Source organism: Euphorbia lathyris, chromosome 5, assembly GCF_963576675.1.
Source record: "Euphorbia lathyris chromosome 5, ddEupLath1.1, whole genome shotgun sequence".
NCBI classification, from domain to species: domain Eukaryota; kingdom Viridiplantae; phylum Streptophyta; class Magnoliopsida; order Malpighiales; family Euphorbiaceae; genus Euphorbia; species Euphorbia lathyris.
The window spans coordinates 2,628,137-2,645,474 of record NC_088914.1 but is presented as its reverse complement, the minus strand read 5'-3'; the positions used below and the strand labels follow the sequence as shown (position 1 = coordinate 2,645,474).

At 35.1% G+C, this 17,338-nt stretch overlaps 2 non-coding genes across 2 annotated transcripts; both read left to right on the top strand.

Moving 5' to 3' along the window:
- Positions 1 to 4,254: 4,254 nt before the first annotated feature.
- LOC136231564 (small nucleolar RNA R71) lies at positions 4,255 to 4,361 on the top strand. Its single transcript, XR_010689937.1, has one exon. It is a non-coding gene; the product is annotated as a small nucleolar RNA R71 (small nucleolar RNA).
- Positions 4,362 to 16,117: 11,756 nt separating this feature from the next.
- Positions 16,118 to 16,224, top strand: LOC136231619 (small nucleolar RNA R71). The gene has a single exon (XR_010689990.1). It is a non-coding gene; the product is annotated as a small nucleolar RNA R71 (small nucleolar RNA).
- The last annotated feature ends 1,114 nt before the right edge of the window (positions 16,225 to 17,338 follow it).

Genomic DNA, 17,338 nt, shown 5'->3' with positions numbered 1-17,338 from the left:
GTAAGACCTTATCCCCAACATTAAAGTTTTTAATTTTGATTTTGGCATCATGCCACTTTTTAATTTTCTCCTTATAAATTCTTCCATTTTCGTAAGACAAATAGCGTAATTCATCCAACTCGTTTAAGTCAAGCAAACGCTTTTTCCCTACGCTTTGCAAATCATAATTAAGGGTTTTTATAGCCCAATATGCTTTATGTTCTAATTCAACCGGCAAATGACAAGCTTTACCATAGACTAATCTATAAGGTGTCATCCCGATAGGTGTTTTAAATGCAGTACGGTATGCCCATAAAGAATCGTTAAGTTTATGTGCCCAGTCTCTTCTAGAATACGAAACTGTTTTCTCAAGTATCCATTTGAGTTCTCTATTTGAAATTTCTGCTTGACCATTCGTTTGAGGATGGTACGGTGTAGAGATACGATGGTGTACTCCGTATTTTTTCATAAGTGACTCAAAAGCTCTATTTACGAAATGAGTACCACTGTCGCTTACCATAACTCTAGGAACTCCAAATCGACAGAATATTGAATCTAAAAACTTAACAACTACTTTAGAATCATTTGTCGGGGTTGCAATTGCTTCAACCCACTTTGAAACATAATCTACGGCTACTAATATATAATTTTTGCCAAAAGAAGGAGGAAAAGGACCCATGAAATCAATTCCCCATACGTCGAAGATTTCAACTTCCAATATGTTCGTAAGAGGCATCTCATCTTTCCTTCCTATATTCCCTGTTCTTTGACATTTATCACAGCGAATAATAAATGAACGGACATCTTTAAACAGAGTAGGCCAAAAGAATCCGCATTCAAGTATTCTAGCTGCTGTTTTGCTTGCGCTACTATGACCTCCGTAAGCGCTAGCATGACATTCTAACATTATAGAGTCATGTTCAAACTCACTAACACATCTCCTAAGTATTACATCGCCGCATGTTTTGAACAAGAATGGATCTTCCCAAAAATATTTCTTAACTTCTGAAAAGAATTTCTTCTTTTGCTGAGAAGTCAATCCATCTGGCACAACATGTGCAGCTAAGTAATTGGCTATATCCGCATACCATGGAGCTATGACACTTTGTACTTGCATGAGATGTTCATCGGGGAAATCATCTCGAATGCCTGATGTTTCACCGATGGGACCGTTTTCATCCTCAAGTCTTGATAGATGATCGGCGACCAGGTTTTCAACTCCCTTTTTGACTTTAATCTCAATGTCAAATTCTTGCAATAGTAAAACCCATCTAATAAGACGTGGTTTTGCATCTTTCTTATCAAATAAATATCGTAAAGCTGCATGATCAGTATAAATGATGACCTTAGATCCTAACAAATAAGATCGGAATTTATCACATGCAAAAACTACTGCTAACATTTCTTTTTCAGTTGTGGTGTAATTTAGTTGTGCACCGGACAAAGTGTGACTCGCATAATATATAACATGAAGTTTCTTATCCTTCCTTTGACCTAATAAACATCCTACAGCTAAGTCACTTGCATCACACATAATTTCGAAAGGTAGATTCCAATCGGGTTTCGATATTATAGGTGTACTGACTAAAGCCGTTTTCAAGGTATTGAAAGCTTGTAAACAATCTTTATTAAAATCAAAAGTTGAATCCTTCATAAGCAAATTAGTAAGTGGTTTGGAAATTACAGAAAAGTTCTTTATAAACCGTTTGTAAAAACCTGCATGACCTAAAAATGATCTTACTCCCTTAATAGTGGTTGGTGGGGGTAATTTTTCTATAACTGAAGTCTTTGCTCTGTCTACTTCTAAACCTTTTTCAGAAATCTTATGACCTAAAACAATTCCTTCGTCTACCATGAAATGACATTTTTTCCAGTTTAAAACTAAATTCGTTTCCTCACATCTAGACAATACTTTATCTAAGTTCTGTAAACATGCATTGAAAGAATCTCCATAAACTAAAAAATCATCCATGAAAACATCCATTATGTCTTCAATGAAGTCATTAAATATTGCTGTCATACATCGTTGAAAAGTTGCGGGTGCATTACATAGACCAAAAGGCATTCTCCTATATGCAAAGGTTCCGTAAGGACATGTGAAGGTTGTTTTATCTTGGTCATCCGGGTAAATGTAAATTTGAAAAAATCTGGAGTAACCGTCTAGAAAACAATAAAATGCATGCCCGGCTATCCTTTCGATCATTTGATCAATGAAAGGTAGAGGAAAATGATCTTTCCTGGTAGCTTTATTTAAGTTCCTATAGTCTATACAAACCCTCCAACCGGTGGTGGTTCGTGTAGGTATCAGTTCACCTTCATCATTTCTTACAACAGTTATGCCTCCCTTTTTAGGTACACAATGGATTGGACTAACCCATTCACTATCCGAGATCGGATAAATGATTCCATTGTCTAAAAGTTTAGTAATCTCATTTTTTACTACTTCTTTCATGTTCGGGTTTAAGCGTCTTTGCCTATCCGCTTTAGGTGGCTTATCCTCTTCTAAGTGAATTCTATGCATTACTATACTAGGATTAATTCCTTTTAAGTCTGAAATTTGCCATCCCATACTTCCTATCCTATTTCTAACAACTTCTTTCAATTTTTCTTCTTGATCGCTTGTTAATTTGTTAGAAATAATTATAGGTAGAGAATCGCCTTTGCCTAAGAAAGCGTACCTCAAATGACTGGGTAACTCTTTAAGTTCTAATTTAGGGGGTGTTACAATTGAAGGCGGAACTGGTCCATCTTCTCGAATCAAAGGCTTTGGGTCCTTATCATCTAATTCCTCATCTATTATAGGTTCAATTGTCTCTTCACTTTGAATTACATGATTGACACATTCCTCGACTAAATCAAGTTTCATACAAGCGAATTCCTCCATAGGGTATTTCATTGCTTTGTTCATGTTAAACTCGACCTTATCTTCTCCTATCCTTAAAACTAACTTCCCTTCCGACACATCTACTAGAGTGCGTACCGTGTTCATAAACCTAATTGCAAAACCATATTGGTACGTTTGATATCTTCTTCTAAACCTAACTTGTTAAAAATAGACAATGGCATTAAGTTTATACTTGCTCCTAAATCACAAAGACAACTTGGGAATTCAATATCTCCCAACTTACACGGAATAGTAAAACATCCGGGATCCTTGAGTTTAGTCGGCAAATTACTTGATACTATCGAACTACAGTCTTCAGTTAACGAAATGGATGAAATTCCTTCCCAACTGATTTTCTTCGAAATCAAATCCTTTAAAAACTTACCATAGTTAGGAATATGTGTGATTGCATCCATAAATGTCAAATTGATATGCAAATTTTTAAGTTTATCCAAAAACGTTAGAAGTTGTTTATCATAGTCCTTATTTCGAACTTTGTGTGGAAAAGGTGGTTTGGGTACAAAAGTTTTGGTACCTGCGTCAGATGGTGAATTATTTGTGTTTAAGATATCTTCTTTGGACTTTGGTAAATCAGTTCCTGGTAATGTTGCATATTTGGGCATTTCAGGCCCTTGATAATTTTTTCCTGAACGAAAAGTATTAGCCTTCATCTGCTCTTTCGGATTTTCTTCCGTATGGCTGGGAAGACTTCCCTCTTTTCGGGATGGAATTGATTTAGCAAGTTGACCAATTTGAACCTCCAAATTATGGATGCTAGATGAGTGGTTTTTAATAAGCTGATCGAATTTATTTTCGATCCGTTTAAAACCATCGTCGTGATTACTTATTTTTCCACTAATAGCATCTATAAACTTGTCGATTTTAGAAGATAAAGTGATAATCGTATCTCTTGACTGATTTTGATAATTAGTGGTACGATTTTGATTAGCACTGGTATTATTGTTACTGTTATCTTTCCAGTTAAAGTTAGGATGATTCCTCCATCCAGCATTATAAGTATTAGAATAAGGATTATTAGTTTGGTTTTTCCCTTGGACAAAATTTACTTGTTCGATAAATTTGTATCGCGTGGTGCCATAAATTTGTCAATTTTGTGCGATAAAGCAGAAAATTGGGCTTGTAGCATCGCGACTGGATCAAGTTCAACTATACCTTTAACTGATGATGTGGTTGAGGATGATGGTTTTGCCACCGGCATATGTCCACGTTCCGCGGGCCACATACTGCTGTTGACTGCCATTTCCTCCAAAAGTTCTCTCGCTTGGGCTGATGTTTTCTTCATAAATAGCCCTCCCGACATAGCATCTAATGAACCCCTAGTTGTAGGATTCAGTCCATTGTAAAATGTTTGCATTAAAAATTCAGCGGGTAATTGGTGGTGTGGGCATAAACGTTGAAGTTCTTTAAAACGTTCCCAAGTTTCATAAAGAGTCTCATTATCGTTTTGAGAAAAAGATGTTAACTCCTTTATGACTCTTGCGGTTTTTGCTAAAGGAAAATATTTAGATAAAAATGCTTGGGCTAATTGTTCCCAAGTGGCAAAAGTTGCGGCTGGCATAGAAGTTAACCATTCTTTGGCTCTATCCTTCAAAGTGAAAGGAAAGAGGCGAAGTTTGATTGCTTCTGCAGTCACATCTGGGATTTTAAAAGTGTCACAAATTTCAAGGAAATTTGTTAAATGGGTGTTAGGATTTTCGTTAGGTAACCCGTAAAATGTTACATTATTTTGCAACATATTAAGCAAAGCTGGCTTAATTTCAAATTGATTTGCGGTGATTCTGGGTCTAACGATACTATTGGTCACACCGGCCACACCTGGCCTAGCGTATTCCATAAGTGTTGGTGGGTCTGCCATTGTTTCTGGCTCGGTATATGTTTTTACTGGGGTCTTATTTTTGTTTTTCTTATTTTTCTTGTTCTTCCTAATGGTTTTCTCAATTTCTGGGTCTATAGGGTCTGGTACAATGCCTGAACTTCGAGAACTGCGCATGAATCTGAAATCTTGCAGGAACCGAAACTACCTACAAAACAGAATTTGAAAAAAAAAAAATTTGTATATGAAAACTATTAAATTATAAAAGTTAAAATAAGTATGTTTAAACCTAGATTCGAAATAAAACACGAAAAATTTAAAATTTTGTCAAAAATTTTGGCGTTCCCCGGCAATGGCGCCAAAAACTTGTTGAGCGATTTCCACAAGTGCACGGTATACGCTTGTAGTAATAAAAGATATCGAACCCACAGGGAACGCTTTTTAACTAAAACTTTATTTAATTCGGTTTTAATCTCGTGTTTAGGTTTAATAAAAGAAATACGTTTAGTTGATGGAATTGGTTTTGGTAAATTAGGATTAGATAGAAGTATTATATCGAGTTTAGAGAACAATTCTGTCTTGGGATTTTGATTACAAGACAGATACTTCCGTAATTGGAATAAATAGAAGGTATAAAACTTATTTTCATAAAGCAAAGAAAGCAACTTTAACTTTGTAAGATTATGGACATGTAACAATATAGTGATTTATTCAATTAAACGGCTTTGAACCGTAGAAATCCCCCTGATCTTGAGGTGATTCCTACCTTAATCAAACTAGTATTTTATGTCTGATAAGCCGCGATCAGCGATCATGTCATCCATAAAAACTAAATCTGTCAAGTGTTCAACAAAGTTTTTATATGAACAAGATGGAATAGAACGTTTTAATAAAAACACCAGTTTATCATTTTGAAAATCATTTTGTCAGAACAATATCAAAATAACAACAGTAAGAATGTATTGAATAAATAAGTATATCATTAATGAAATGTGAATTTTCACAAGTTTACAGAGAAGTAGAAACTTGGATAGCATTGTAACGAAAACTTTGAGATCCGGGTCGTCAATCTTTCTCTCAAACTCCGTAGGTTCGTCAAACCTCAGACGCTTCAGCCGTCAATCCTTCTCGTTGGATCTTCGGAATAGAGACTGATCTCGTCCACTATCAGAATGAAAACTAAACTAATACTGTTTTTATAACTAATCTAATAACAATTCGTGTACAGCACGATTGTTTACACAGAAATGAAATCTAACTTTCTGACTCATTTTCGAATCAGAAACTCAACATAATAACTTTCTTCTCTAATTTCTCTAACTTTTCCAACCTCCTCAATTCTGAAATGGATCACTTATTTATAGTTGTTGAAGGGTTGTAAATGATGGGTCGTGTCTGCTGGTGAAGGGTTGCTTTTATCCGAACGAACAGACGCGTTTTTCCGATTTAAACATGTGTTTTGTGTGCAGAAGGGTTCGCTGTCGCGACTGAGATTCTGAAAATCTCAGTCGCGACAGGGGGTATAGGGGCGAGTTAAAAAATTCGTTTTTCTCCCGAGCTGACCTCCGTAAGTCGCGACTGAGATTCTCAAAATCTCAGTCGCGATAGAGAGATGTTTCCCCATCTCTCGACTGTCTTTCGTCCTCCTCGAGCGTTCTTTTGGCTGATATGCATTCTCGGTACGTTTTTAAGGTTTTTCCTCCATTTTAGCTCCGTTTTAGCTTCGTTTTCGCTCCTATTTGGATTTAACCAAATAATTAAGTACCTTGCATCAAAGAAGTAAATAAAGACGTAAAAGTATTCCAAATGAATATAATTAACACAATTTTAATGTAAATTTAACGTATTTATATAGGATATTTTAGGTATATTTTGGGCTTAACAAACTCCCACACTTAAGCTTTTGCTAGTCTCGAGCAAAATTTCACTGAATTTATTCTTTAATCAATCTCTTTATAAATAGAACATATATCCATATATTCCTTCTTGAAATTAGTTAAACCGAAAGATAAACTTTCATGGTAAATTTATACGCAAAGTATCAAACTAGCTAGTAGAAAAGAGATATATCACTCGTCTTGTATCTCAATTTTTATATTGAAGACGGTGTAAGCACGCATGTTTCCGAATCTTTCGTCTCAAGGCATTTCCAAGCACAAAATTTCCTTTCCCAAACCTAAACTATTACAAATATGGATTTATTAAGGATTTAGGTTTAATATATTTGCTTAGTTACGCCCAAGATAAGGGTGGTCTCGATCGTAACTTTATACGCATTAATTTGCTTTCGTGTTCGTTTAAGAGGTACCGACCATGCCATGGGTGGACGCAATCGTTACTTAAAACTTTAAACACGTTTAATTTTGCTTTAATTTCTAACGTTCCTTTCATACCTCGACCGTGATCAGGGTGGTCGCAATCGTGGCCAAAAGTAAACGGTACTTAATGTTCTTCCCTTTCATACCTCGATTGTGATAAGGTTGGTCTCAATCGTGGCCAAAAGTTAAGAATACGACTACTTGATTTAATTAATATGAAAATAAAATTGGGAAAGAAAAATAGCACATTCATCCTATATTGACTTGAAATTCAACATGTATTATGGCTAAAGTTTCCTTAAAAACTTCAATTGGTTTTTAATGTAAGACGAAAAATAATATCGAGCTAAAAAGCTAAATTTGTTAGTTCGATTTATGCCTATAAACCTAATTGAAAATTGAAAATAAGATTTATATTTATCATGAATTCATGATATAAAATAGAGATTTAAAACTAAAGAAATTTTACTTATATACATTCACTCGAGACGTTTTTTTAAAAATATTTGTAAAAATATAGCCCGTATAGAAATATTATTTCTATCAATAATGATAACCTTAAAATATGCTTTAACATTATTTTGAAAATTAAATTGTTTGAAAACATATAAAATATATACTTAACAAAAATATCTGTTTATGAAAAATTTCTATTATTTTTGAAAAGTGTTGCACTTTATAAGCAAAAACGTTGCATTTGTTTTTGAAAAATGTTGCATATTATACTTTACTGAAAATTGAATAACAACATGCATTTATACTTAAATAAATAGCATTCATTCTCATTCGTGGCATTCATTCGTACTTAAAAATAAAATGAATATGAAATGTCTCCTCCCACACTTAATTTGGACCATGTCCTCATTGGTGCAAAAAGCGATAAAACACGAAAAATAGTACGAAATTAAATCATACGAATTAGAATTGAAAAATAGAATACCATAACATTCAAACATAATAATAAAGAAAATTGTACCAAACATAATTTTAAATATTGTACCAAATTGAATAAGACATAAAAATAACGAAAATGAGTTAAAGAGAGAAAGGATAAAACCTATCAAGGTGAAGGTGGTGGAGAAGGCGTAGTCTCAACTCCTTGGCGTCGGAAGAAAGAGAGCAACCGGCGACGAGTAGATTTGTGCTCACGACTCAACGTAGTGATCCTTGAACTCATTTCGGCATTGTTGGGAACGACTTCATCTAACCGTAAATTCATGTGACGGTTATGCTCGTTCATTTGTGTCAAAACACGTTGCCATCCAACTTATTCTTCTTCATTTGGTTCCACATTCGCTTGCTCGGTGGCATTAACATCAACATTCTCCTCCTCCTCTTCATCTTCATCAAATTCCTCTTCATCCTCCTCATCATCATCTTGGGCACCTAAACCTTGAGAACCCGAGGCTTCACTACTCATGGTAGCAAAAACACGTCTTGTGCGATCCGCATAAGAGATAAAGGCGGGCGGTCCCAATTTCTTCAATAAATTGGCCCTTTGAAGTGCCGTGAGATCCAAGGAAGGTAAACCACCATGAGGCATATTTTGATAATCCGCTAATTCACCTCGAGCGCCCAAAACAATGCCGGTAATTAAATTACCCATAGGCACTTGCTTATTGCGGGACTTGGAAGCTCGAACTAAATTAGTAAATATCATCTCAATACTATCAATTGTCAAACCCTTAAAAATAGCATCAAACACAACCAAATCACGAACTTGCACTTTTGAACTTTCAACCCGACCAAATAAGGAAAATGATAAAAACTTGTGAAAGAAGAAGATACAATCATCCTTAAGTAGCTTACTAGATGTATTCTTTGGACTAAAAACATCTAAACCGGTTAAAGAATTCCAAACCATGTGTGAATCAAAAGGCTTTGGTTTTGAATAAAAATTTCGAGTAGGAAAACCAAACCAACGGTTCATGGCCGCATACCCAACATCATAACGAACTCCATCACTCTGAAAAGAGATAACTCCTTTCTTCTTGTCATAGGTTAGAGTAAATCGTTTTAAGACTAGGAAAACGCATACTAGAAAATCGTTTCCAACCAAGAACGATAAGAAATTCATCAATATGCTCGGTAAAAGAAAGAGTATTTACCGTGTCGGAGTCAAGAAAAAGCATGTCGACGAACTCTATTAGGACATTAGAAAATCGGCGATATTTGCGTCCTTCGGTTTCCGTCGTAATATCGAACGGTGCTCCATATTGAACCAGTAATCGAGTGATCTCGGTGGCTTTGGCTTTGTTTGCAATGGTCTTTTGTCTAGGCATATTTTTTTAGTGAAATTGGTGAATGATATGAAGAAAATATGAAAGGATGAAGGTAAGAGTAAAAGATAATGGTGGTGAATTGGGGAAGAAGAAGATGAATAGGGTAAATATTTATGGGGAAGATGAGTGAATCTTGGTATTGGGAAGAGAAAAGATGATTGATTGGTGTAAAAATAGGTGATATAAATAGGTGTAAGTAATAGGTATTGATTAGGATAGTTGAATAGGTAGTAAATAGAGTAGGAATAGGAAAAGAGGGTGAAATTTCGCCCAATCCCGCACCTGCAGGTCGCAAGTCGCGACTGAGATTTTCAAAATCTCAGTCGCGACAGCAAGTAGGGAGAGGGGTGAAATTTTGCTTAAAAAGTTTTCCTCCGCTGTCTCAACTGAGAATTCGAAATCTCAACTGAGATTTTGAAAAATCTGGGTAAAATTGGGACTGTTTTTGATGATTTTAACACTTCTAAACCAATTCCTCTTAAAATTAAGTGCCATTAATGTGAACATTAATCCCTGAAACTGAGATAAACAAAACTGAAACATTAAATTAAAGGAAAACCAAAGGTTGTTCCTTAAATAAAAGAAATAAACTAAGGAATCAATGCACTTTTATTTATCATTTTTAAACAATACCATAATATACATTTATATAGAAATATTATAGAAACATAAATTACAAACAAACACTCATATATATATATATTAAAAACAACAGACAGAAACGAAAAAAATATATCCCTAAGTAGATGACAGACGACGTGCATTGGCCCTGTTAATCTTCATTTGAATGAAGACTTGCCTCTCTGGTGCAGAAAGGAATGTTGGACCAGAACGGAAAACTCGTTTGACAAGTCCCTCGTTCTCCAAGAACTCGTAGTCTAAAATCGGGAATGGTTCTGTATCAGTCCAAGGAACAGAAATGGTTCCCTTGGCTCCTAATATGATTCCATAAATGATGTTGGCGAACCCAATCTTCCGTTTCTTCGAACGGGAAGCAGCAACTAACCCCTCCATTAGAATCTTCGAGGAGTTCACTGAGTTGCCTTGGAAAATGTCGCCCAACACATAAAGATCAGTATCTTTCACAACATTGCTACTGACTCGACCAAAAAGGCTATGACAAAGGAACTTATGCAGATATAGCATGGAATTAGAATTAATGGATTTGTTGAAGGCAAGACGTGGATTGAATCGCCAAAATCCTGTTAGCATCCTCTATATATCTCTAGAAGTCACATCCCTTCCAGGATGGTGCTGAGTTGTGTCTCGGGGTGGAAATCCAAACCAATTGTGAAGTTCTGGATATCCAAAAGTGAATACCTCCCCCTCACAACGAAAACTGAGACGAACACGTCTCTTGTTGACGAACCTAACGGTGGAGAAAAATTCCAAAACCCAATTTCCAATAATAGGAAATTTCATATGAACAAATTTGGACCAACTCAAATTAGTCAGATAGCGATCAATGTCTTCGCTTATCCCGAGTTCTTCGTTCAGAAACTCGTCCAGATACATCATGCCAAAGAATTGAGCATATCTGAATTGCAGAAAGCGTTTCCCCTCGTCATGGTTATAAATGGGAAACCATGCACCATATCGATCGAAGATATCAACTTTCCCTTTTTGAGAAGAAGTGTGTTTTTGAACGTTTTTCAAAGACTTAGTCAGGTCTGTGAGAGAAAAGAAAATGAAGTTTGTAGGATTTGAGAATTTGAGAAAGAAATTCAGAAAGATGAAATGAAATGAAAGAAGTCCGATCCTACAGGAATATATAAGACCTATAAGTGAAAGGTTGTGTCTGTTAGAAAGAAATATGTGTCAAAGTGATACCTCTTCGATTCAACTGACAGAAAATTGTAAAGAAAGAAGACTGTAATCCCTTACAGTTATTTCAAATGTAAAAAGACAGAAAATCTCAACTGAGATTTTCGGAATCTCAACTGAGATTTCCAAATCCTGGAACATAGAAAATCTCAACTGAGATTTCTGCATATAATTTTTCAATAACACTTAACACTTAATGAAAATTTCAAAACATGACTAAATTAAAATTTTAATGTGAAAAAAACTCATTAGTATAATAAAAATAAAAAATAAATTAAAAATAAAAGTAAATAAATTAAAAAGAAAAATAAATAAATTATAAAGAAAAAGAATAAATTAAAAAGAAAAAGAATAATAATTATGAACATAAAATAAGAAAAGCTATAAATTAAAAACATGAAAACTAAAGAAATTAATTTTTATAAAATTTATCCACGGATTCAATTGCTTGAATAGGTGTTCCGTCAAAATAAATCTTGCAACGATTTCCATTGACCTTAAATCGGTCGCCATTAGACTTTTCTAGCTCTAATGTTCCGTAATCAAATGTTTGAACAACCAAAAATGGTCGAGCCCATCTAGATTTTAGCTTACCTGGAATAACTTTAATCTCGAATTAAAAAGTAAGACCATATCCCCAACATTAAAGTTTTTAATTTTGATTTTGGCATCATGCCACTTTTTAATTTTCTCCTTATAAATTCTTGCATTTTCGTAAGACAAATAGCGTAATTCATCCAACTCGTTTAAGTCAAACAAACACTTTTTCCCTGCGCTTTGCAAATCATAATTAAGGGTTTTTATAGCCCAATATGCTTTATGTTCTAATTCAACCGGCAAATGACAAGCTTTACCATAGACTAATCTATAAGGTGTCATCCCGATAGGTGTTTTAAATGCAGTACGGTATGCCCATAAAGAATCGTTAAGTTTATGTGCCCAGTCTCTTCTAGAAGACGAAACTGTTTTCTCAAGTATCCATTTGAGTTCTCTATTTGAAATTTCTGCTTGACCATTCGTTTGAGGATGGTACGGTGTAGAGATACGATGGTGTACTCCGTATTTTTTCATAAGTGACTCAAAAGCTCTATTTACGAAATAAGTACCACTGTCGCTTACCATAACTCTAGGAACTCCAAATCGACAGAATATTGAATTTAAAAACTTAACAACTACTTTAGAATCATTTGTCGGGGTTGCAATTGCTTCAACCCACTTTGAAACATAATCTACGGCTACTAATATATAATTTTTGCCAAAAGAATGAGGAAAAGGACCCATGAAATCAATTCCCCATACGTCGAAGATTTCAACTTCCAATATGTTCGTAAGAGGCATTTCATCTTTCCTTCCTATATTCCCTGTTCTTTGACATTTATCACAGCGGATAATAAATGAACGGACATCTTTAAACAGAGTAGGCCAAAAGAATCCGCATTCAAGTATTCTAGCTGCTGTTTTGCTTACGCTATTATGACCTCTGTAAGCGCTAGCATGACATTCTAACATTATAGAGTCATGTTCAAACTCACTAACACATCTCCTAAGTATTCCATCGCCGCATGTTTTGAACAAGAATGGATCTTCCCAAAAATATTTCTTAACTTCTGAAAAGAATTTCTTCTTTTGCTGAGAAGTCAATCCATCTGGCACAACATGTGCAGCTAAGTAATTGGCTATATCCGCATACCATGGAGCTATGACACTTTGTACTTGCATGAGATGTTCATCGGGGAAATCATCTCGAATGCCTGATGTTTCACCGATGGGACCGTTTTCATCCTCAAGTCTTGATAGATGATCGGCGACCAGGTTTTCAACTCCCTTTTTGACTTTAATCTCAATGTCAATTTCTTGCAATAGTAAAACCCATCTAATAAGACGTGGTTTTGCATCTTTCTTAGCAAATAAATATCGTAAAGCTGCATGATCAGTATAAATGATGACCTTAGATCCTAACAAATAAGATCGGAATTTATCACATGCAAAAACTACTGCTAACATTTCTTTTTCAGTTGTGGTGTAATTTAGTTGTGCACAAGATAAAGTGTGACTCGCATAATATATAACATGAAGTTTCTTATCCTTCCCCTACAGCTAAGTCACTTGCATCACACATAATTTCGAAAGGTAGATTCCAATCGGGTTTCGATATTATAGGTGTACTGACTAAAGCCGTTTTCAAGGTATTGAAAGCTTGTAAACAATCTTTATTAAAATCAAAAGTTGAATCCTTCATAAGCAAATTAGTAAGTGGTTTGGAAATTACAGAAAAGTTCTTTATAAACCGTCTGTAAAAACCTGCAGGACCTAAAAATGATCTTACTCCCTTAATAGTGGTTGGTGGGGGTAATATTTCTATAACTGAAGTCTTTGCTCTGTCCACTTCTAAACCTTTTTCAGAAATCTTATGACCTAAAACAATTCCTTCGTCTACCATGAAATGACATTTTTCCCAGTTTAAAACTAAATTCGTTTCCTCACATCTAGACAATACTTTATCTAAGTTCTGTAAACATGCATTGAAAGAATCTCCATAAACTGAAAAATCATCCATGAAAACTTCCATTATGTCTTCAATGAAGTCATTAAATATTGCTGTCATACATCGTTGAAAAGTTGCGGGTCCATTACATAGACCAAAAGGCATTCTCCTATATGCAAATGTTCCGTAAGGACATGTGAAGGTTGTTTTATCTTGGTCATCCGGGTAAATGTAAATTTGAAAAAATCCGGAGTAACCATCTAGAAAACAATAAAATGCATGCCTGGCTATCCTTTCGATCATTTGATCAATGAAAGGTAGAGGAAAATGATCTTTCCTGGTAGCTTTATTTAAGTTCCTATAGTCTATACAAACCCTGCAACCGGTGGTGGTTCGTGTAGGTATCAGTTCACCTTCATCATTTCTTACAACAGTTATGCCTCCCTTTTTAGGTACACAATGGATTGGACTAACCCATTCACTATCCGAGATTGGATAAATGATTCCATTGTCTAAAAGTTTAGTAATCTCATTTTTTACTACTTCTTTCATGTTCGGGTTTAAGCGTCTTTGCCTATCCGCTTTAGGTGGCTTATCCTCTTCTAAGTGAATTCTATGCATTACTATACTAGGATTAATTCCTTTTAAGTCTGAAATTTGCCATCCCATACTTCCTATCCTATTTCTAACAACTTCTTTCAATTTTTCTTCTTGATCGCTTGTTAATTTGTTAGAAATAATTATAGGTAGAGAATCGCCTTCGCCTAAGAAAGCGTACCTCAAATGACTGGGTAACTCTTTAAGTTCTAATTTAGGGGGTGTTACAATTGAAGGCGGAACTGGTCCATCTTCTCGAATCAAAGGCTCTGGGTCCTTATCGTCTAATTCCTCATCTATTATAGGTTCAATTGTCTCTTCACTTTGAATTACATGATTGACACATTCCTCGACTAAATCAAGTTTCATACAAGCGAATTCCTCCATAGGGTATTTCATTGCTTTGTTCATGTTAAACTCGACCTTATCTTCTCCTATCCTTAAAACTACCTTCCCTTCCGACACATCTACTAGAGCGCGTCCCGTGTTCATAAACGGTCTACCGAAAATTAAAGGGCAATTTACATCATATGCAAAGTCTAATATAACAAAATCGGTAGGAAAAATAAATTTATCGACTTTGACTAAAACATCTTCAATTATACCATACGGCCTTTTAGTGGTTTGATCCGCTAATTGCAAAACCATATTGGTACGTTTGATATCTTCTTCTAAACCTAACTTGTTAAAAATAGACAATGGCATTAAGTTTATACTTGCTCCTAAATCACAAAGACAACTTGGGAATTCAATATCTCCCAACTTACACGGAATAGTAAAATATTCGGGATCCTTGAGTTTAGTCGGCAAATTACTTGATACTATCGAACTACAGTCTTCAGTTAACGAAATGGATGAAATTCCTTCCCAACTGATTTTCTTCGAAATCAAATCCTTTAAAAACTTACCATAGTTAGGAATTTGTGTGATTGCATCCATAAATGTCAAATTGATATGCAAATTTTTAAGTTTATCCAAAAACGTTAGAAGTTGTTTATCATAGTCCTTATTTTGAACTTTGTGTGGAAAAGGTGGTTTGGGTACAAAAGTTTTGGTACCTGCGTCAGATGGTGAATTATTTGTGTTTAAGATATCTTCTTTGGACTTTGGTAAATCAGTTCCTGGTAATGTTGCATCTTTGGGCATTTCAGGCCCTTGATAATTTTTTCCTGAACGAAGAGTAATAGCCTTCACCTGCTCTTTCGGATTTTCTTCCATATGGCTGGGAAGACTTCCCTCTTTTCGGGATGGAATTGATTTAGCAAGTTGACCAATTTGAACCTCCAAATTATGGATGCTAGATGAGTGGTTTTTAATAAGCTGATCGAATTTATTTTCGATCCGTTTAAAACCATCATCGTGATTACTTATTTTTCCACTAATAGCATCTATAAACTTGTCGATTTTAGAAGATAAAGTGATAATCGTATCTCTTGACTGATTTTGATAATTAGTGGTACGATTTTGATTAGCACTGGTATTATTGTTACTGTTATCTTTCCAGTTAAAGTTAGGATGATTCCTCCATCCAGCATTATAAGTATTAGAATAAGGATTATTAGTTTGGTTTTTCCCTTGGACAAAATTTACTTGTTCGATAAATTTGTATCGCGTGGTGCCATAAATTTGTCAATTTTGTGCGATAAAGCAGAAAATTGGGCTTGTAGCATCGCGACTGGATCAAGTTCAACTATACCTTTAACTGATGATGTGGTTGAGGATGATGGTTTTGCCACCGGCATATGTCCACGTTCCGCGGGCCACATACTGCTGTTGACTGCCATTTCCTCCAAAAGTTCTCTCGCTTGGGCTGATGTTTTCTTCATAAATAGCCCTCCCGACATAGCATCTAATGAACCCCTAGTTGTAGGATTCAGTCCATTGTAAAATGTTTGCATTAAAAGTTCAGCGGGTAATTGGTGGTGTGGGCATAAACGTTGAAGTTATTTAAAACGTTCCCAAGTTTCATAAAGAGTCTCATTATCGTTTTGAGAAAAAGATGTTAACTCCTTTATGACTCTTGCGGTTTTTGCTAAAGGAAAATATTTAGATAAAAATGCTTGGGCTAATTGTTCCCAAGTGGCAAAAGTTGCGGCTGGCATAGAAGTTAACCATTCTTTGGCTCTATCCTTCAAAGTGAAAGGAAAGAGGCGAAGTTTGATTGCTTCTGTAGTCACATCTGGGATTTTAAAAGTGTCACAAATTTCAAGGAAATTTGTTAAATGGGTGTTAGGATTTTCGTTAGGTAACCCGTAAAATGTTACATTATTTTGCAACATATTAAGCAAAGTTGGCTTAATTTCAAATTGATTTGCGGTGATTCTGGGTCTAACGATACCATTGGTCACACCGGCCACACCTGGCCTAGCGTATTCCACAAGTGTTGGTGGGTCTGCCATTGTTTCTGGCTCGGTATATGTTTTTACTGGGGTCTTATTTTTGTTTTTCTTATTTTTCTTGTTCTTCCTAATGGTTTTCTCAATTTCTGGGTCTATAGGGTCTGGTACAATGCCTGAACTTCGAGAACTGCGCATGAACCTGAAATCTTGCAGGAACCGAAACTACATACAAAACAGGATTTGAAAAAAAAATAAATTAGTATATGAAAACTATTAAATTATAAAAGTTAAAATAAGTATGTTTAAACCTAGATTCGAAATAAAACACGAAAAATTTAAAATTTTGTCAAATATTTTGGCGTTCCCCGGTAATGGCGCCAAAAACTTGTTGAGCGATTTCCGCAAGTGCACGGTATACGCTTGTAGTAATAAAAGATATCGAACCCACAGGGAACGCTTTTTAACTAAAACTTTATTTAATTCGGTTTTAATCTCGTGTTTAGGTTTAATAAAAGAAATACGTTTAGTTGATGGAATTGGTTTTGGTAAATTAGGATTAGATAGAAGTATTATATCGAGTTTAGAGAACAATTCTGTCTTGGGATTTTGATTACAAGACAGATACTTCCATAATTGGAATAAATAGAAGGTATAAAACTTATTTTCATAAAGCAAAGAAAGCAACTTTAACTTTGTAAGATTATGGACACGTAACAATATAGTGATTTATTCAATTAAATGGCTTTGAACCGTAGAAATCCCCCTGATCTTGAGGTGATTCCTACCTTAATAAAAC